At 36.5% G+C, this 22,609-nt stretch overlaps 1 protein-coding gene and 1 long non-coding RNA gene across 2 annotated transcripts in view; both read left to right on the top strand.

The window, feature by feature from the left end:
• Positions 1 to 22,609, top strand: part of LOC132125334 (histone H2B) — a 471,182-nt gene that overhangs the window by 89,763 nt on the left and 358,810 nt on the right. The window lies entirely within an intron of this gene.
• On the top strand, positions 4,242 to 5,555 carry LOC132125447 (uncharacterized). Its single transcript, XR_009426915.1, has 4 exons — positions 4,242 to 4,336; positions 4,481 to 4,565; positions 5,130 to 5,257; positions 5,378 to 5,555. It is a non-coding gene; the product is annotated as an uncharacterized LOC132125447 (long non-coding RNA).

The following is a 22,609-nucleotide window of genomic DNA, read 5'->3' as shown; positions in this document are numbered from 1 at the left end:
TCTGCCAATCAACTAATTGTACTTTTGAGAAGTTTCTTTTGCAACAAAATGTCATTTAAAAGCTCTCCATGTGCTGTCCAGTGCATTTTTTCTCTCTCTGAATTGCAGTGGAGTATAAGTAAAGTTTGGATGAGAAGAAACAACTCATACCTCAAATCTCTAAGTACCATACAATACTTCAATTAATGCACTTAATTTCCACCACAAACTGGTTTTAGAGGCATGCATGCACACATTTCTAAGTATGTGAAAGAACAGGCAACACTTTTAGTTCAACAAAAGTTTAGTTCACTTTTTTTATAAAGGTGATGAAAAGCAGATTTTATTACATTCTTTATATCCAGAGTTAAGGTCATTGTCCAGAACGATGAAAGATGTCACAGTCTTGTGGATTACAGTCCGTCATCAGACATTTCACAGTCACTGTCATACTCATCAGCTGAAGCACTGTACAAAAAGTTGATGTTGCCTTCTCCAGACAAAACTTGCAGGTAACAGTCTCTTGCTTGCACCTTCATTTCTCTGACTTTATGTTGCTTTCTCAGGATGATGCTCTGCAGACCTTTCAAACCCTCTTCACTTAAGCCACATGGTGAATCTTAAAAGAGGAACAAAATAACCTTAAGCATGCTTTCGAAACTTTATAAACATACATCATTGTTGTGTATATTTATTAGGGCTGCCCCAAACAGTCAACAAATTGTTAGTCAGTCAGAGTGACCATAGTTGGGCAAATAATTGTTTTTCCTGCAAACAACACAACCAAACAAAGCCACAGGACTTGGTAATAATCAGACAGTCACGGACAGCTATTATGGATTAAACGGCTGGTCCTCATGTTCACTAGATACTCTGTGTCAATCGGCTTTTTGAGCATATCGTGTGTTCTTTTTCAGCAATGTGCTTCAATAACATTGATTCATTACAATATTATATTACTCAGTCAATACAAATTCAACCTGGTCTCACAGAATTCCGTGAAATGTCCACGGGCCCTTAACTCAAAATCTGTGAAATCATCACGGAATTGCCCCAAATTCCGTGACGCGGCCACGGATATATCTCCAACGCAAGTCAATGACACTGACCTTCCGTGGTCCACACACGGATACCCGTTTCAATGACGGAGTACAGAACTCGCTCAACGGACGTGCTTTCTCATTTGGAAACGCAACATTTGAAGTATTTGTTTCTTTTCCAATGCCATAATGACGTTAACCAGACAGTTATTGTGGTTATTGCATTGTCCTGCCATCATAAAAATTCACTTTGATTCTGTTAGCCTAACTAAAATCTGTGATACGAGCACGGAGTCTGTGCTGAGATCACGGATAACTCTAACGCAAGTCAATGACACTCATCTTCCGTGGTCCACACACGGATGCAGTCTCACGGCAGTTCGTGATTTGGGCACGTAATTTAATCTATTTATTCGTGGCATGGACACGTTTATTTCGTTATTTTCGTGATTGCAGCACGTTTTTTTAAACTAATGCATTTCAATTGGAGGCATCTTTCGTGCATCAGCACGATACTTTCTGATTAATTAATTTTTTCCCCCACAGGACAACAGAAGAAACTCACTGAAACTTTTTTTTTTTTTAAATCGGAGCTTAACTTACTGTAACAAAACTGAGCAACATACTGTATTGCTGGTGACAAAAACACACATTAAAACTTTTTTGGCTGTAAAATGCGCAATGGTTCTTTTTTACTTTTTTTTATTGATTTTTATTTTTTTCATAGGCCTAGGTTTTTTTTTAAATTACAGAATTCAATATCAAGTCCTTGACACATAACTGTAACACATTTTCACATTTAGAAACAATATAGTTTAAATAAAAAGAATAAATAAATAAACTAGCAGAGATCTTTTTTTTTTTTTTTTTTTTACTTTAGACTCTAAAGTTAAAAGTTTTTATTAAGGTTATTGTAAAGGCTGCTTAAAAATGCTGTTGCTGATGAGCCGCTGATCGCTGTCAGATTCTGCGATATGAATGTCCGCGTTGGATTGTGGCTAATGGGCTTAGAATGAGCCCCGCTCGGCCTGTGTTCTGGCTTACTGTAATATTTCACCGGTAATAAGACCGAAATAATATAATTAAAATAAAGAAATGAATCAATACAATGATAACATCTAAATAAATGTCGATAGATGTAGCCTTATAGTTTTAAAAATATCAATAAACAGCAAATCAACACAGCTTCGAAATAATAACCGAAAGAGACCTAAATAATAATAATACATAATTAATTTACAGCACCGCCACTTCCACCACGCGCATCACGCGCTTTGCGTCAACCCATTCACTCCCAAAGCGTCAAAAACTGAAGGCTGGTCAAGCGCCTCTAGCGTCACTGACATGAGATGTTTATCGCTATGAAATCACGTTCAAGAAGTCTCATTCAGCACACATCGCGATACTTGCCATCAGTTTACAAGAGCCGCAGGTGGGGTGAGTAGTAGTAAATATGCTCTTTTAATGCCTGTTATAAAATGTATTCTGTCTTCTTTATTAATCAGATGAGCGCCTTATGTTTACTCTCTGTATTATATCGGTCATCCGAGGCTGTCTTTGAGTTTCATTGTGTTTAACTAAATGAACACAGCTGCTAACTGGGGTGATTAAACTCTATCTGTCACGTGACGTGCCATAGACCTGGGATCCGTTTTATATTCATTTCAGGTTCAAAGATGGAAGTTGTATTTGTAGTAAAATCATGGTAACCATGACACCTACAATAGTAGGTCAAACCCAGTAAACAAGACATTTACCATGTTTTTTACCACAGTAACTGTAGTTTTACTATGGTTTCGTGATAGCACAATAATCACCAAAATAACTATAGTTGTACCACTGTAATGATAGTGTTTAAATGTGCTTTTATATGACATATTTCACAGTAATCACATTTACTGTACCATGCTTGTAATACCTTTCTAATGTAAATTAAAAAAAAAAACAATTTTTCCCATCTTGCAGTTCATTCATATTAGTTTATATCTTAAATATTTTGCTCACAGATCACTATTAACATTCTGTATATAATTCTGTTTTATTTTCTCTCCCCTTGTATTTATTTTTTAGCTGAAAAGACGTAAAGGAAGCAGTCAGCCCAGTCGTGTTTGTGGAGAGGTATTCCTTCAGAAATGGAGAAGACAGAAAGCTGCAGAGGCAGGTTGGTCTGTGACTGTGATAGTTTGTTCCTTTTATCAAACATTCCTGCTGTTATCATTTGCACAGCATTTGTTGTTTCTTAAACTGTTGTACGGTCCAAATACCCACACTTGCCATCTTTGCACATTTCCTTTATTTGGCCCAAGTGAGCATGAAGATCCCAAGTGTGTGTCGATCTTAACATAAATATACTTTTCTGTGCGCCAAGAAAACGTGCAACACTTTGTTTTACTACTAAATTATTCTCAATATCTAATTATTATTATTAATATTTCACATACATTGGAAAGGTTTGCGTGACCTCCTGTGAGATCTCTGCAAAAAGTCTCACGATTAATTCCAAAACATGATGCATGATGGGATACACTAAGCGTTGTAAAGCGCTCCGGAGCAGTATTGGAGAGGTTTAGTTTGTGTTAAGGATGCTGCGCTTTGGCATTATTAAGACCGTGGACAGTCTTGTGCATGCACTGTCACATACACAAGCTCTCAAGTGAATAAGACCTCAAGTGTGGGTATTTGGAAAGGGGAAAAGTCTTTAAAATGATCCCTAAATACAGTCGCACATCAAAGTCTTAATAATTCACTAATTCAATTTAACACTTGTATGATATTGTACAAGCCCCTGGACAATCTTATCTGACACTGTCACAATATTGGAAAATCACACAGTCAGAAAGTTTATATTGTTCATTGGCTTCTCATTAAATTACTTCAAATAAGCCCCATCAGTTCATGTTCCCACTATACGTGATCTCCACGAGTAGAAATGCTAGTTTAATGTGTCACGTGATATATATTAAATCTTTGATTAATTTGTCAGAACCAGATCAATTACACTACTGATAACAGCCCTATTAGCATGTATTAATTTTTAAACCAACTCATATGAATATAGCTTGCTATTAATGACTTATACAGCAATTAATTATACAGCATCTTTGCAGAGGATGCTTTCATGGTCTAAAAAATAATGTATAAGTAATGAATAAGTTGCATGTAATGAAATAATATTTCTGTCTTACAGGATTGTTTGCAGATAATGCTGCTCTTCTTTTTCAGAAGTTTTTGGTGAGCCAACCCTCACACACCTTCCTAAAAACTAAAAGAGCTATTACTGAGTCTCAGTGAATCTTGCCATGATCAGCTCTTCCCAGGTACCTTTTTTTTTAAATATTTTTGAATTAACATTTACTCATCAAATGCTCTGGTCTGAATCTTACTTTAAATTAACTTAATTATATGTTTAATGAGCAATATTAATTACACACAGAGTAAGTAGAGATTATCTTGTTTCACAGAAGAGAAGGAAGACCAAGGAAATGATTTGCTCAGGATGAGGAATGAAGACGGCCATCTTGTGCTCAAACAAACAGAAGTCCACTGGTATGTGTGTGTTGAAGCAATGCTGTGTTATGTGTTACAGCACTTTATGATGATCTCTCACAGGACTGGTCATGTCAGCCGTGATTATTCTTTCCAATGTTTTTATTATGTTATTTTATTTGATACAGCTATTATAATTATAGCATGTTAGCAAAGTGTGACTGAAACATTTTTAATCTTAAGTTTTTAAAAAACACTACCTGTTTTTCTTAAAAGCATACAAGTGCCATAAAAGTGGTTTAATTGATATAAACACCAATTGACATTATCTCATTGTATTGTAAACGTTGTGTTATAATTTGTGGATTGATATTTGATTGGTTTGAAGCCAGGCCTTACACTGCACAGACTAAAACACATTTGTGAGAGAAGTCAGGAACTTTGGAGAGAGATTCTAGAGGAAGAAAACACATTTACTGCAACATTAGATCGATTCTAGAGTCTCTGAGAACTACACATGCTAATGGAGTCTCATGAGCAAGACCTTTGCCTCTGTAATTTTTTCTTAATTCTTGCAGAATTAAATTGTTTATTGCAATACTTTAACAATTTCACTTTGCACAGATGATCTCATCAGCCAAATGAGGGGTTTTGATCAAGTGATGCTCTTGAAAGGAGTGAAAGAAGAGGATGTGGTAAATTGTCTTCAGAGAAAAGGCTTCTCAAAAGGTCTTAAAGCAGCTTGAAGAATGGTAAGTGTACAGTACTACAAGGGTCATAGTTGCTCACCCTGCTAAAATCACACAGAACATAAGCTGAGCTCTCTGTCCATTAAACAACTTCATCTGGATTGTTTGTTACACTTTGACCAGGTCTGGGATCTTAGGACTGAGAGATCCTCTGGCTGAGAACATGCTACACCACATCAGTGCTGGATATCAACCACAAACTGTTTCCAGACACGAGAGAAGAAGATCACGATGGGGAGATGAAACCAGTTTAGATGTGATGATAAGGAATCATTATTTTCTGGAACAGTATCACATGTCTTATATGTACTGTATCGCATGATCTGAATCACAGTTGACTGGATGGGATTGTGTGACTTTTAAGGATATTTCATCACTCATCTGTGTGAACTGATTAATATATGAGGTTAACGTATTTTTGATGATAAATAATTATTTTCCTTGAATCTTATTTGTCTTGATGCTACTTTTATCATCTTTATATTCTATGCTTCAATAAAATGAAAATGGTGAATATTGTGTTCTGAAGATTCTTGGTAAATACATCATTTTACTAGGTAGGCTCATATGTGTTTATTTTAGACTTGGAAAAACTACATATTATTAATTATCGGGATTATTTTTTACTTAAGACATAAAAATATTTGATCAGATTAATGACATCTGGGACATCAATACACCAGAAAGTTATTATTGTTTATATTTAGTAACAAATGCCAATTGTTTTGTGAAAGAAAGGGAGTTACGAGATTAATTATTTTGCATTACAAGATGTTGCCATGGGCTTTATTGTTACAAACACTTGAGGGATAACTGAGAATGTAGCAGGAATGATCAATGTTTATCTTGAACTGCATTAAAACCAAGAGCATGCACATTACTGATGTCCAGTACCTGAGGAGCAAGATAAGGGGGTGAGGAGGACATTTTTTACACAGATTTTTTCTAATTAGTTTTTCCATGTTTCATCAGATGGCCTCACCATGTCCTGTCAAAAGCTTTACTAGCCATGATGTTAAGATTAGAAAAGTGTGGACTGTGAAAACTGTCAGATATAAATGTGACTCAGCTCAGTTTGTTGTCCATGATGAGGAGAATACATATATGTAGGATTTACTGCCCTTCTACCCCCAGGGGCCCAGTAGCACCCCCTGGAAGAGCCCAAAACTGTACATTTCAAATGGCTGTAAATCAGAGTCAAATTAACATATCAAAGAGAAAATCAGCAGGATTACTACTTATGCTATGCTGATAAAATAATTTTGGGCACAGTTTTCAGAAATAAATGGAAAGGTGGCATAAAGGCATTTTAAATATTGCTCACTCTAAAATACTAAATTTCATCATGCCTCTCAAATATATCATAGATGTTTACACAGTGAACATATTTATATGTCCAGTTTACCATTAAATATATTATTTATTTCATTTCGTTAATAAAACGTTTTAAACTACATTACCCATAAGCCTCCGTCGTTCTATCTATGGAAAGGCAAAACTAGGCGCTGTTTTTTGTAGTTCATTGAAGTTATTCTTAGGGATAGGGTTAGGATCTCACTAAAAAGGTGATTTTTCTCAACATAGAAACACTTCATTGTTGACTTAATATATTTACTAATGTGATAATAGCAGCAAAACATACTTTTGTAACATGATGCGCTGTTTAATATGGGTTAAAAGATAGTCCAACCACAGACAGTCCTGCGGTGACAAGGAACATTCACAGCCAATGACATCAAAGCTGAGCAGCGTCATCACACTTCCTTAACCATTTATGGTCATTCATGAGCGCTGTCTTCCGTTTTTCGGCTAAAGGGATAGATTGGTTAACAATAAATTAAATTTGCCACCTATTAGATAGTGTTTTATTAACGTCTACACCTTCTTCCAACAATAATGCAAATACAGAAATTATTGTTATTCAGCTTGACAAAAATTAGGCAATATTGATGTGCACATGTGTATTTACAACTACACATGTGATGAGAACTGCACAGTCACAGTTGTATCTTATCTAACCAATAGATTCATTTCATTCAATTTAAAAGATACATTTTTTTCCTGACCAAAGACAAGTGCATTTACTAATAAAAAGTAAAGAGTGAAATTATTAAGTTATTAAATTATTCACATTTGTTTCTGTGATTTGCCTTGCTTTACCAATTGATCTCTAGGAATAAAAACTGAAATAAAGCATAATGAACATACATAATTTTGTAAGAATTTTCCAGTATTTATTACAGTATTATTATTATGTCAAACTCATTTAAAGACAAAGAGCGCATATTACTGCACTGTCACCAAGCTCGTTTTTGAAGAATAAAATTATGAAGAATAAAAAGGCAGTTATGTTGTAAACGTTAACAATTTTCAGTATGCAAATACTTTTATTAAAAAACAAAACAGTATAAATACGGTATATGTCTTTCAGAGAACACCAGAAAAAGATACATTCTCTTTAAAAATTCTATTGACCAAAAAGTGATACAACACAATGTAAATGTTTCAAACTCACAAAATAACATCATGAAGTCATGCATGTCAAGTGTGCAATATCATCTATAAAACTCTATCAGCACATCATCAAATAAACACTGATTGTCCGAACAATGGAAGAAAGATAAAGTGTTCAGGAAAACAAACACCTGCTACATAAAAATGCAGAAATATACCTTTAACAATAACATCATTCACTTCATGACTGGAACTAGGGGATGGCTGTGTATGAATATGTCCTTTACTAAAACTCCCGATGAGAACTGATGCTTTTTTTATGATAAAAGCACCAGAAGTACAGTTTACTGTATGACGCTTGAAAAAGAGAACACAATGCTTTATCAATATGATAAATACTATTTTTAACTATTGTTATCATCACTGGTTCTGTATACAGTACAGTATATGGGTTGCTGGAAGGTCACAATGTATTCATTATAAGCTTAATTAAAACAAAGTTACATCTTCTGCAAAAATCAAACCACTGCAAAGTCTTAAGTCACTGATCCAGGAACCATTTCTGTCTGTGGGGGGGGGGGGGGGGGGATAAAGAGTTTTAGAGGTGAGTCCTTGTGCATGATGGAGAACTACAGTGTTATCTGCAAACAATCCTGGAAGACAGAAAGGAAGGAAATATTATTTCTTTACATGCAACATTACTGTGTTTTTTTTAGACCATGAAAGCATCCTCTGCAAAGATGCTGTATAATTAATTGTTAAATGCATCCATTTTATAAAAGCAAGTCATTAATAGCAATTTCTAGTCATGGAGATCACGTATAGTGGGAACATGAACTGATGGGGCTTATTTGAAGTAATTTAATGAGAAGCCAATGAACAATATAAACTTTCTGACTGTGTGATTTTCCAATATTGTGACAGTGTCAGATAAGATTGTCCAGGGGCTTGTACAATATCATACAAGTGTTAAATTGAATTAGTGAATTATTAAGACTTTGATGTGCGACTGTATTTAGGGATCATTTTAAAGACTTTTCCCCTTTCCAAATACCCACACTTGAGGTCCCTTGAGAGTGTGTGTACGTGACAGTGCATGCACAAGACTGTCCCCGGTCTTAATAATGCCAAAGCGCAGCATCCTTAACACAAACTAAACCTCTCCAATACTGCTCCGGAGCGCTTTACAACGCTTAGTGTATCCCATCATGCATCATGTTTTGGAATTAATCGTGAGACTTTTTGCAGAGATCTCACAGGAGGTCACGCAAACCTTTCCAATGTATGTGAAATATTAATAATAATAATTAGATATTGAGAATAATTTAGTAGTAAAACAAAGTGTTGCACGTTTTCTTGGTGCACAGAAAAGTATATTTATTTTGTACATCATTTGTAACTTCTTTTTATCACTTAATTAGAAGCACCACAAATTAAATTGTCATCTTTAATAGGGACTATTGGAAAAACATTTAGAAGTTTATTTTAAAATGCAAAGTTGAAACAAACTTTGTCATGTTAAGATCGACACACACTTGGGATCTTCATGCTCACTTGGGCCAAATAAAGGAAATGTGCAAAGATGGCAAGTGTGGGTATTTGGACCGTACAACAGTTTAAGAAACAACAAATGCTGTGCAAATGATAACAGCAGGAATGTTTGATAAAAGGAACAAACTATCACAGTCACAGACCAACCTGCCTCTGCAGCTTTCTGTCTTCTCCATTTCTGAAGGAATACCTCTCCACAAACACGACTGGGCTGACTGCTTCCTTTACGTCTTTTCAGCTAAAAAATAAATACAAGGGGAGAGAAAATAAAACAGAATTATATACAGAATGTTAATAGTGATCTGTGAGCAAAATATTTAAGATATAAACTAATATGAATGAACTGCAAGATGGGAAAAATGTGGTTTTTTTTTTGATTTACATTAAAAAGGTATTACAAGCATGGTACAGTAAATGTGATTACTGTGAAATATGTCATATAAAAGCACATTTAAACACTATCATTACAGTGGTACAACTATAATTATTTTGGTGATTATTGTGCTATCACGAAACCATAGTAAAACTACAGTTACTGTGGTAAAAAACATGATAAATGTCTTGTTTACTGGGTTTGACCTACTATTGTAGGTGTCATGGTTACCATGATTTTACTACAAATACAACTTCCATCTTTGAACCTGAAATGAATATAAAACGGATCCCAGGTCTATGGCACGTCACGTGACAGATAGAGTTTAATCACCCCAGTTAGCAGCTGTGTTCATTTAGTTAAACACAATGAAACTCAAAGACAGCCTCGGATGACCGATATAATACAGAGAGTAAACATAAGGCGCTCATCTGATTAATAAAGAAGACAGAATACATTTTATAACAGGCATTAAAAGAGCATATTTACTACTACTCACCCCACCTGCGGCTCTTGTAAACTGATGGCAAGTATCGCGATGTGTGCTGAATGAGACTTCTTGAACGTGATTTCATAGCGATAAACATCTCATGTCAGTGACGCTAGAGGCGCTTGACCAGCCTTCAGTTTTTGACGCTTTGGGAGTGAATGGGTTGACGCAAAGCGCGTGATGCGCGTGGTGGAAGTGGCGGTGCTGTAAATTAATTATGTATTATTATTATTTAGGTCTCTTTCGGTTATTATTTCGAAGCTGTGTTGATTTGCTGTTTATTGATATTTTTAAAACTATAAGGCTACATCTATCAACATTTATTTAGATGTTATCATTGTATTGATTCATTTCTTTATTTTAATTATATTATTTCGGTCTTATTACCGGTGAAATATTACAGTAAGCCAGAACACAGGCCGAGCGGGGCTCATTCTAAGCCCATTAGCCACAATCCAACGCGGACATTCATATCGCAGAATCTGACAGCGATCAGCGGCTCATCAGCAACAGCATTTTTAAGCAGCCTTTACAATAACCTTAATAAAAACTTTAAACTTTAGAGTCTAAAGTAAAAAAAAAAAAAAAAAAAGATCTCTGCTAGTTTATTTATTTATTCTTTTTATTTAAACTATATTGTTTCTAAATGTGAAAATGTGTTACAGTTATGTGTCAAGGACTTGATATTGAATTCTGTAATTTAAAAAAAAACCTAGGCCTATGAAAAAAATAAAAATCAATAAAAAAAAGTAAAAAAGAACCATTGCGCATTTTACAGCCAAAAAAGTTTTAATGTGTGTTTTTGTCACCAGCAATACAGTATGTTGCTCAGTTTTGTTACAGTAAGTTAAGCTCCGATTTAAAAAAAAAAAGTTTCAGTGAGTTTCTTCTGTTGTCCTGTGGGGAAAAAAATTAATTAATCAGAAAGTATCGTGCTGATGCACGAAAGATGCCTCCAATTGAAATGCATTAGTTTAAAAAAACGTGCTGCAATCACGAAAATAACGAAATAAACGTGTCCATGCCACGAATAAATAGATTAAATTACGTGCCCAAATCACGAACTGCCGTGAGACTGCATCCGTGTGTGGACCACGGAAGATGAGTGTCATTGACTTGCGTTAGAGTTATCCGTGATCTCAGCACAGACTCCGTGCTCGTATCACAGATTTTAGTTAGGCTAACAGAATCAAAGTGAATTTTTATGATGGCAGGACAATGCAATAACCACAATAACTGTCTGGTTAACGTCATTATGGCATTGGAAAAGAAACAAATACTTCAAATGTTGCGTTTCCAAATGAGAAAGCACGTCCGTTGAGCGAGTTCTGTACTCCGTCATTGAAACGGGTATCCGTGTGTGGACCACGGAAGGTCAGTGTCATTGACTTGCGTTGGAGATATATCCGTGGCCGCGTCACGGAATTTGGGGCAATTCCGTGATGATTTCACAGATTTTGAGTTAAGGGCCCGTGGACATTTCACGGAATTCTGTGAGACCAGGTTGAAACCGAACAACAGAGACTGGTTAATAACACGTAAATTACTTATGTTTAACGTTTAATTTTTGGTTTTACTGTTTGCCAAACGACTTTAAATATGGGCAATATGTATAGCCTATTAAAAACGATATAAACAATGCTGTAAATGAAAATTAAAGGAAAATAAAGGAAGGTAACATGCAAACCAGTGGTTGTGTGGATTATTTTAGAAAAGTTTAGAGGATTGAAGTTAATCTGTAAACATTATTTAATTTGTGAAGTAAAAAAAATAAGATAGTAATATAATAAAAATGAATAAACTTTATCTGGGATAAATCAACCTCTTATGTTGGGTTAAATAAACGACCTAATTTGCTGGATAAAATTAACCCAAGATGGGTTCTGTCCTATATTTACCCAGCCCTTGGGTTAATAACAACCCAAAAGTGTGTTTTAGAGTGTATCTTAGCCCAGCTATTTTGAACTGGTTTATTACATACTAGGGCTACTATTATGCAAAAATAAATAAATAAATATGCTACATTGAAAGAAATACTGAGATGTAAAATAAAACAATTCACCAACACATCATTTCAAAATGGATACTTTTTTTGTCAAATATAACATCACATTTTTATGTTAATGTTTAGAGTATTACAACATCATTATTGTACATTATTTGTAACATCTGCATTTTTAATTTAGTGAAATATTTTGTCATTGCAACATTTTATTGTCATTTTCACTAAGAACTGTAATTGGATTTATATACACTGTTCACTGTTATCCCAGCGGTCACTTATTGTGGGTTTTTGTTAAATGTGAGCCAAAATCATCACAATTAAAAGAACCAACGACTTACTTTACTTCAGTCTGTGCCTTTAATTTAATACATACATTTCACAATTTGAGTTGAATTACTGAAATAAATTAACTTTTCCTGGCATATACATATACATATCTGACAGTATACAAGCTAAATTAAACTGTGATATGTAAAATGAGTGTAAATGTGAACTCGTTAAGAGCCTCTTGTATGACGTGCACGTGAAGGCATTTTCTTAGAAAAGTGTGAATAGTTGATTGTCCAAGGTAACATACTATAGTGCATGCATAAATGATGGTCAATTAACAGATATATAGGCCAATAGAGACAAGCTTTGTGTCTGTTGATGGGGCATCAATATCCATAAATCACTTTCTAAACATTTGCACATAAGCATCTATTTACAAACACATTAAGTTTCTGCTGAAGAAGCAGTCAACATGAATCAAAAGTTACCCAAAACTAGACCTTTCCCTGATAGCACACGTACATCTTAGAGACGTCTATTTGACGTCTGCATTTACATCTACAAGATGTATTTTTCACAGTGTTTGCTCATCTGCAATACGTCTGTAGGACTTTTCCTTTTAGATGTAAAATAGATGTCTATAAGATGTCTTTAAGATGTTTATGATTTATAATGTATGTAAAACTGACATGTGAAAGCTGTCTATCAGACATTTGCCGATTTTTAGGGCCGATATCTTGAAGTTTTCTCCTTCATTTGTATGCTAAAATGTCACACTGATAATAAGTCGATCATTTACATCAGGGCCGCTGCTGGCCAAATGGGTGCCCTAAGCAGGATTGTATTGTTGTGCCCCCCTTCCTCAAATATGATGATGAAAAAAACACCTACTATAGGGGTGAAAAAATAACTTTAATCAAATAAAAAACTAAATGAATAAATTGTATTATTTTCAAATTACAATTGTAGTTCTCGACATTTACCTATGGCTATAACTTTATTATGACTCTAATTTATTTTATAGTCTCAAGCATTAAGAAATCATGCAAAAGGAAATTAAGCAGTTTTACTATGAAAAAACCATGGTTTATTTTTGTAAGGGTTGTGATATGCATGTTTTTTGTTGATGAAATTATAAAGGCTGTGTCATCTATAGCATAAAGGTGGCAAAAAATGAAAGATTAAGTGAATATTTGAATTAAATGTTTGGTCAGTAGCCTAAACAAGGATTTGATTCTCCTGTAAGTGTAACAGCAGCAATTACATGGCATCTGGCTCCCTTTGTAGGCATTTGTAATAATGTACATAAATTGTTTATTTTGTATTTGCATAAATTATGCATTTGAACAGTTTTATTATTAACCAATCATTATTGCCTCATTGTTTTTTTCATATAATGCATTTTAAGTCATTTTAAAGGCTATTGATGGCTTAGCTCTTTTTTATAGCAACAACATCAAAAAACTATTACAGTATATTAATAGTTTGTAACAAAACCACGGTTAATTTGCAGTTACCATGGCAACAAGAACGATGATTTGCGGTGTTATTGTTAAAACCATGGGTAATTGGGTAAAAAAAAAAAGATTTATAATTTATTTTAATATATATTAAAAATGTATAAGGTGTGTAGTGTAGCTGACACCTAAATGAACACATTACAATTGTTTTATGACTGCAAGTCTTTGTCCTCAAATGCTATTTAGTTTCAAATTTGCGTTTGAGTCCATGTGAAAAAGTAGCATAATTTACATATGAATAACAGTTTATTTTAATAAATATCCAACATTCAATTCAATTGTGCATTATAGCTGACACTTAGATGAACAATTACAGTTGTTTTTATGAATGTAAGTCATTCTCCTCAAATGCTACTGACGTTAGAAAAGTGTATACAAATATCACATGTAACTTTAGAGACGGTCCCTAAATTTGAGACTCTGGAACATCTAACGGTCAAGCCAACTTTTTTTTTTTATTGTTTTATTTTCTTTAGTTTTCTTTTCTCTGCGCTGGATTGCTGATGTCCTTTAGCCGGACATATATGTTCATCCATCAATTATGAACATTGAGCCGCCCGCAAACATGAGGTCCGAGCGGTCGCGAGCGCGGATGGGATAATGGCGGAAGGCTTTTTTTTTTTTTTTTTTTTTTTTTTTTGAGCAACTGGGATGGTGCCCTATGGAGGGATTATTTGGTCAGATTATAAACTAAAAGTCTAAAACTAAAAGTCTTAAACCAAAACTAAAAATCTAAATTTGAAACTTAAAGTCCAAGTAGAAATTAATTTGGTATTTAGGATTGGACATTTGGTATTTAGGATAGGGCATTTTGTATTTAGGATTGGGCATTTGGTCATTTAGCCATTTAGGATTTAGGATTGGGCATTTGGGGATCTAGGTTTTAGGATTGGGAATTTAGGATTGGGCATTTAATCATTTAGCCATTTAGGATTGAGGATTGGGCATTTGGGGATTTAGGATTTAGGATTGGGAATTTAGGATTGGGCATTTAATCATTTAGCCATTTAGGATTGAGGATTGGGCATTTGAGGATTGAGGAGTGTATGCAAATTAGGAGGCGTGGCCCAAATACTGGAGGCTGGGTTTGAAATGGCTGGTGTGCAGAGGCACCTTATGGAAAGCAGAGGGAGCTCCCAGTGCTAAGGAGCACACTGTAATGAAAGTAATGTAATTGTAATGTAATTCTGTTTCTGTTTTGAAACAGAGCGAGTGAGTGGCTTGAGCGAGGACTGTGTGACAACTTCAACTTAATGACAGCTTTGTGACATTTGTGGCCTCAAACACAAAGTCACCAGTGAAAGGAGGGCTATCGGTCTGACGACGAGAAAGCAGCAGCCAGTGCAGCAGGTAAGATGCTAACATTAGCTACTAGTTATATAAGCTGATATTGTTAACATGCTTTAGTAGGGTATTATTATATTGGGACATGCTGTTTTGTTTTTTAATCTGCGGTTAACCCCTCTGACATTAGTAGATACATTCCTTTCACATTGCCACTAGATGGTCTTGTTTCTTTTTTTTTTTTGCTATATAGCCTATATATATATTATAAAGATTGTGAGAGAAAAGAAATTAGGCTTGTTCGACTTGAACCGGCGCTGCACACTGCAAGACCGATCGGTTTATGACATTAAAGTACTGCGAGAGCGATTCAAAAGCATAAGGAGCGTCTACTCTCTTTAATGTCACATGTCGTGTGTGTATGTATATATACACTCACCTAAAGGATTATTAGGAACACCAATTTCTCATTAATGCAATTATCTAATCAACCAATCACATGGCAGTTGCTTCAATGCATTTAGGGGTGTGGTCCTGGTCAAGACAATCTCCTGAACTCCAAACTGAATGTCAGAATGGGAAAGAAAGGTGATTTAAGCAATTTTGAGCGTGGCATGGAGTTGGTGCCAGACGGGCCGGTCTGAGTATTTCACAATCTGCTCAGTTACTGGGATTTTAACGCACAACCATTTCTAGTGTTTACAAAGAATGGTGTGAAAAGGGAAAAACATCCAGTATGCGGCAGTCCTGTGGGCGAAAATGCCTTGTTGATGTTAGATGTCAGAGGAGAATGGGCCGACTGATTCAAGCTGATAGAAGAGCAACTTTGACTGAAATAACCACTCATTACAAACGAAGTATTCAGCAAAGCATTTGTGAAGCCACAACACGCCCATTCTCCTCTGACCTCTAGCATCAACAAGGCATTTTCGCCCCCACAGGATGTTTTTCCCTTTTCACACCATTCTTTGTTAACCACAAAGAAGGGGTTAACCACAGTTTAAAAAACAAAACCGCATGTCCCAATATAATAATACCCTACTTAAGCAAGTTAGCAATATCATCTTATATAACTAGTAGCTAACGTTAGCATCTTACCTGCTGCACTGTCTGCTGCTTTCTAGTCGTCAGACCGATAGCACTCCTTTCACTCCTTTCAGGCCACAAATGTTACAAAGCTGTCATTAAGTTGAAGTTATCACACAGTCCTCGCTCAAGCCACTCACTCGCTCTGTTTCAAAACAGAAACAGAATTACATTACAATTACATTACTTTCATTACAGTGTGCTCCTTAGCACTGGGAGCTCCCTCTGCTGTCCATAAGGTGCCTCTGCACACCAGCCATTTCAAACCCAGCCTCCAGTATTTGGGCCACGCCTCCTAATTTGCATACACTCCTCAATCCCCAATCCTCAATCCTAAATGGCTAAATGATTAAATGCCCAATATTAAATGCCAAATTCCCAATCTTAAATCCCCAAATGCCCAATCCTAAATGGCTAAATGACCAAATGCCCAACCCTAAATAGAAAATGTCCAATCCTAAATACCAAATGCCCAATCCTAAATACCAAATTAATTTTCTACTTGGACTTTAAGTTTCAAATTTAGATTTTTAGTTTTGGTTTAAGACTTTTAGTTTTAGACTTTGTTTATATTCTGACCAAATTATCCCTCCATAGTGCCCCCTCTGGGAGTTGGTGCCCTACGCAGACTGCGTACTCTGCGTGTAGGGAGCAACGGCACTGACATAAATTTACATAAAAGTTTTAGAGCATTTATCAAGCAGAGTTTTTCAAGCTTGTTGTAACATAAATGTAAACTTAAATATACATTTAAATAAAATACATTAAACAGAAAAATATAAATATATATATATATATATATATATATATATATATATATATATATATATAAACGTAATAATAATTGTAGTACTGCAAACACACTAGCAACCAGCAACATTTGTGTTTGGTATAAATGACACAGAACATCTAAAGTACATTCTAATTTCAAACGTGCTTCGCAGTCTGTTCATTATTAAAATAAAGTACAGTCAACCAAACATATAAAAGGTTACACTGGTCAGTTTAAATAGACCGTAGTATACCGGTCCACTCTGCTGTTAAGCCAAGGACGTTTTTGCTCATGTGAAGAGGATGATATTTTCCGTCTAGTTTACATTTAAAAAAAAAATATATATATATATATATTATAGTTTTGTGACGGAGGGGTGAAGGAAAGGCTGGAAACAAATGAAAGTTAACAGTTTTTAATGAAAATAAACAAACAAACAAAATATGGAAACATTTGGATCAGGGCGAGGCTACATAAGGGCCAGGGTGGCACTGGCCCACTCAGATTAACGGCTGGCCCACCCAATCAGAACAGACAAAAAAAAAAAAAAAATTGTGCACATATGACTATACTAATCACTTAAACACATACAATAAGTTTCATAAAAAGATAAACACTGTAGAGCGAAAACTTTTTCATATAATTTCCCTACTGCAACAGCAACATCGCATATTGTTGGGGGGATGGAAAGATGAGTTTACGTCTACTAGAGAAATAAACTTTTAACACGCATGACACGAGACGAGCATGTCGAAACGGATATCTTTAAATATAAAAAAAAAATAAAAAAACAAGAACAGAACCCGAGACGTCGACATCAACCCGGGCTAATCGTTGAGAAAAGCTACTGATTTATCCACACGTGATTAACCACCTGCTCAGCTCCATTTACGCGAGTTTCCGCGCACAACAATAAACGGCAAGTCTAGACATTTTGCTTCTAAGTGGTAGCTACACAAAGTTCCCATTTCTAGAGTACAGCCAAATTGTCTCTGGTACAGCATAAAAGACGATGCTGTGTACTGCAAGATGTGTCGTCATTTTAATGACACTATGGGTGCTTCTCAATATCCCTCGTCGTCTCCAGGTGGGAAGGAAGTCGACCGGAAGTTGAAGTCGGCCGCATGCCGCCATCTTGTAGCAGAACTTCACTTGCGTTAGCATCCCATTGACTCCCATTCATTTTGGTGTCACTTTGACAGCGAATAACTTTACATCTGAGGTTTTTAAAGACTCCATTTGTCCATTATTTATTTCTAAAGATACACGACAATGTATAAAGGGCTCCATTACCTTCTATGTTACATTATGGCCCCGTAGAAACAGTTTTTGTAAAAATAGGCTAACAATTGCATCATAACCACTCGACTCTCTGTCGCACAGTAGAGAAATTACCGTACAGACAGGAGGAGGAGCTCGCAGGCAATCGGGGAGACGTCAAGAGAGAAGCCCATAGATACAAGCCCTGGTGTTACATTTTAAAATACTATACAAAATAATTATTCAGAATACTTACTCCTGCTCACTCACGCCAAAGAACACCCCACTCAAGCTCGCCGTCTCTGCAAGATTAACGATGGCAGTTTGCACGCACAGCTACTAGAAGAGTTACATCTGTCAGACAGGTTGCTGACGTCATCAAGCTTAGTTTGAGTCTGCGTGTCAGAAACGGAAGTGCTAAAAAACGCTAAAAATGGGCTTCACTTGACTCATTTGAGTTCCAATGGGGTCGCTGTGTCCATTTCTTTTACTGTCTATGGTCGTCTCCTCGCTCATCCGTCCTCCATCCTATGACACGGAAACTGATCGAGCACATCCATCTTAAAGGACATCTCAATTCTCTAATTGCACCACGAGGAGGAATGAGGAGCGATGAGCGAGGATACACAGGTGTATCCTATGCGGAAGCCTTATCGATTTAACGTGACGCACATATAACCCCCCCTGACCTGATCAAAGACCCTTGTGCTCTCATCTCTAAAATTTTATTTAGTTTGGATTTTTTCTCGGAAATACACCTCGTACATGTCCAATCTCCAGTGGATTGTAGTCGTTCTTCCAAATTAATAATATCCATCTCTAAAATTTTCATTGACCTTTCTATATTTTTTGTGACATTCTTTGTATATTGCTGACTAAACTGTTTAATTTGGACTTTTCCATAGTCCCACCACTGTTGTATTGAGTTAAAAGTTGATTTTGTGTTCCTAAAATTTTTCCAGAAAAACTCAAAAGCATCTTTGAAACCTTTATCACTTAAAAGTGCATTGTTAAAATGCCAATATGCACTCTTTGGCTTAACAGAGTTCAAAAATATTGAACATTGAACCATACAGTGATCAGAAAAAGATACAGGAATGATACAACAGCTTCTAAAAACATTTATCTGATGTCTGAAGCAATATATCTTATCCAATCTTGCCAAAGACACAGCTTTATCACGGAAATGAGACCATGTATACTGTCTGCTATTCCCATGAAAATTCCTCCATACATCATTAAGCTCATGAGTTTTAATTAGTTGTATCAGCCTTTTAGGTGATGGCATATGCGGTTCAAGGTGATTTCTGTCAATATTCTGTTCAGTACAATTAAAATCACCACCAAGCAGTAAGTAATCATCACTACTACATTTTTGCAAAGCTAAACATAACATATCTAAAAAAGCTATTCTTTCAACAGATGCAGTTGGGGCATATATTGAAAAAAAAAACTAAAACTTTGTTTTCAAACACTGTCCTAATCTTTAAAATTCTGCCTTTTAGAATTTCTTCCACCTCATAAGAAACAGGGGTAAAGTATTTAGAAAAAAGAACAGCAACCCCTGCACTAAGTGAGTTATTGTGACTCAAAAAAGAGAGCCCCTCCCATTCCATTGCCCAAACTGCTGCATTTTGTGCATCACTATGGGTCTCTTGCAATAAAATTACATCAAAACGTTTTTGTTTAACAAACTCATAGATCTCCGCTCTTTTTTTGCTGTCCCTTGCTCCATTGACATTCAGGGATGCAATATTAATATTACTCATATTAAAAGAAAAGAAAAACAAAAACAAGCCCCATACAAGCATAGCAGCTGGGACCGTGGAAACCAGGAAGTTAGACTTCTTCATTATTACTATTTTCGATACTAAGCTTTCTGACAATTTTCTTCAATCGGTACACTTCCCTATCAGTAAAACATTCCTCACTCATTAAACTCCTTGATCTCTCCACAAACAGCGTAGTATTTTGGAAAAACTTCTCAACATTTACATTTCGTTTATTTTTCGTGATTTTCAAAAACAGTTTAATGCTTTGGATGTCATAACCCTGAACTTGATACTCAGATTGAGACAAAACACTGCTGGAATCAGATGAATCTTCATCACTTTCATCTTCTTCATCTGCCATCTCACTCACATCTACTTTTTTCACTATCTTCACAGCCCCTTCATTTTTTGTCATCTTCCTTTTCAGGGGTACCTTAAAAGACGGTTAGGTTTCTGTTTCTGTGAGATTCACATCAGAAACAAAAACAGAGGCTTTCTTTCCCTCTTGAACATTACTGGTTTGTATTTCACTTTCCATTGGTACAACCAGACTGTCCATTGGTTCCACAGAAATAGAGGATTCAGACCTGTACAGTCTCTGGTACACTCTTATCACCGTTCACCTTCACAACTGAATCTTTGTCTGCATCTTTTGTAACATCTACAAGAAGCTTATCAACACCTGTTTCTAGCAGTAATTCTGATGAGGTTTGTGGTCTAACTGTTTCATCATTCACAGCCTTTTCTACTTTATCTGGACATGAACGCACCAGGTGATCTGCCCTGCCACAGCCAAAACATCTCATCTTATCAGTAGTTGCATAGATTGAGTAGTCAAAATCATCCATACGAAAACTAAAAGACACATCAAGCTCACCATTGTCATTTAGTATCATGAATGCATATCTCCTAAAAGAAACTACATGTTTCAATAAGGGAGAAACATTTCCGAGTGGTATCTTTTTAATTGGTGAAACCAATTTACCATACCGAGATAGCATATTCACTAAAAAAATCATCTTTTACAAAAGGTGGCACATTTGACAAAGTCACTTTCTTAGACGGCATTGAAAGGGGAAGCACGGGAGTGAACGCATCGTTTAGCACTAAACCACGCTCCACTAAATCATTTGCTTTTTCCACTGTACTCAAAAACATAACGATGGCATTGTTCATTCTGGATGCCGACAGAATAGAGTCGTAACCCACCACTTTACCTGCCGCTAAACAACATTCCTCTATACTTGTAGCAGACGCTACTTTCACACCATGACGCCTAGTAAGTGACTCTAAAATCACCGAGCTGGCACCTGCCATGCTTTCGCGAAACCGAAAGCGGTATGGCGCCCCGCTCACAAAACGTCCTTACACTCAAAAAACAAACTAATTTGTGTGTTTTTTAAAGTAAAAGACAGAAAAAAGAAGGAAAAGTTTGCAAACGCACCTTGCACACACGCTCTCACAGCCACGCTCCACTCGCCCAAACACTCGTGCACGCGCACAGAGAGAGAGAGAGAGAGAGAGAGAGAGAGAGAGAGAGAGAGAGAGAGAGAGAGAGAGAGAGAGAGAGAGAGAGAGAGAGAGAGAGAGAGAGAGAGAGAGAGAGAGAGAGAGAGAGAGAGAGAGAGAGAGAGAGAGAGCTGGTGAAAGTATGTGTGTGTGTGTGAGAGAGAGAGAGACAGCTGGTGAAAGTGTGTGTGTGTGTGTGTGTGAGAGAGGGAGAGAGAGAGAGAGACAGCTGGTGAAAGTGTGTGTGTGTGTGTGAGAGAGAGAGAGAGAGAGAGAGAGCTGGTGAAAGTGTGTGTGTGTGTGTGTGTGTGAGAGAGAGAGAGAGAGAGAGAGAGAGAGAGACAGCTGGTGAAAGTATGTGTGTGTGTGAGAGAGAGAGAGAGACAGCTGGTGAAAGTGTGTGTGTGTGTGTGTGTGTGTGTGTGTGTGTGTGTATGTGTGTGTGTGTGTGTGTGTGTGAGAGAGAGAGAGAGAGAGAGAGAGAGAGAGACAGCTGGTGAAAGTGTGTGTGTGTGTGTGTGTGTGTGTGAGAGAGAGAGAGAGAGAGAGAGAGAGAGAGACAGCTGGTGAAAGTATGTGTGTGTGTGAGAGAGAGAGAGACAGCTGGTGAAAGTAGGTGTGTGTGTGAGAGAGAGAGAGAGACAGCTGGTGAAAGTGTGTGTGTGTGTGTGTGTGTGTGTGAGAGAGAGAGAGAGAGAGAGAGAGAGAGAGACAGCTGGTGAAAGTATGTGTGTGTGTGAGAGAGAGAGAGAGACAGCTGGTGAAAGTAGGTGTGTGTGTGAGAGAGAGAGAGAGACAGCTGGTGAAAGTGTGTGTGTGTGTGTGTGTGTGTGTGTGTGTGTGTGTGTGTGTATGTGTGTGTGTGTGTGTGTGAGAGAGAGAGAGAGAGAGAGAGAGAGAGAGAGACAGCTGGTGAAAGTGTGTGTGTGTGTGTGTGTGTGTGTGAGAGAGAGAGAGAGAGAGAGAGAGAGAGAGACAGCTGGTGAAAGTATGTGTGTGTGCTGAGAGA

Source organism: Carassius carassius, chromosome 43 (genome assembly GCF_963082965.1).
Source record: "Carassius carassius chromosome 43, fCarCar2.1, whole genome shotgun sequence".
Taxonomy (NCBI): Eukaryota; Metazoa; Chordata; class Actinopteri; order Cypriniformes; family Cyprinidae; genus Carassius; species Carassius carassius.
The sequence above is the reverse complement of the archived record's forward strand: the minus strand, read 5'-3'. Positions and strand labels throughout refer to the sequence as shown.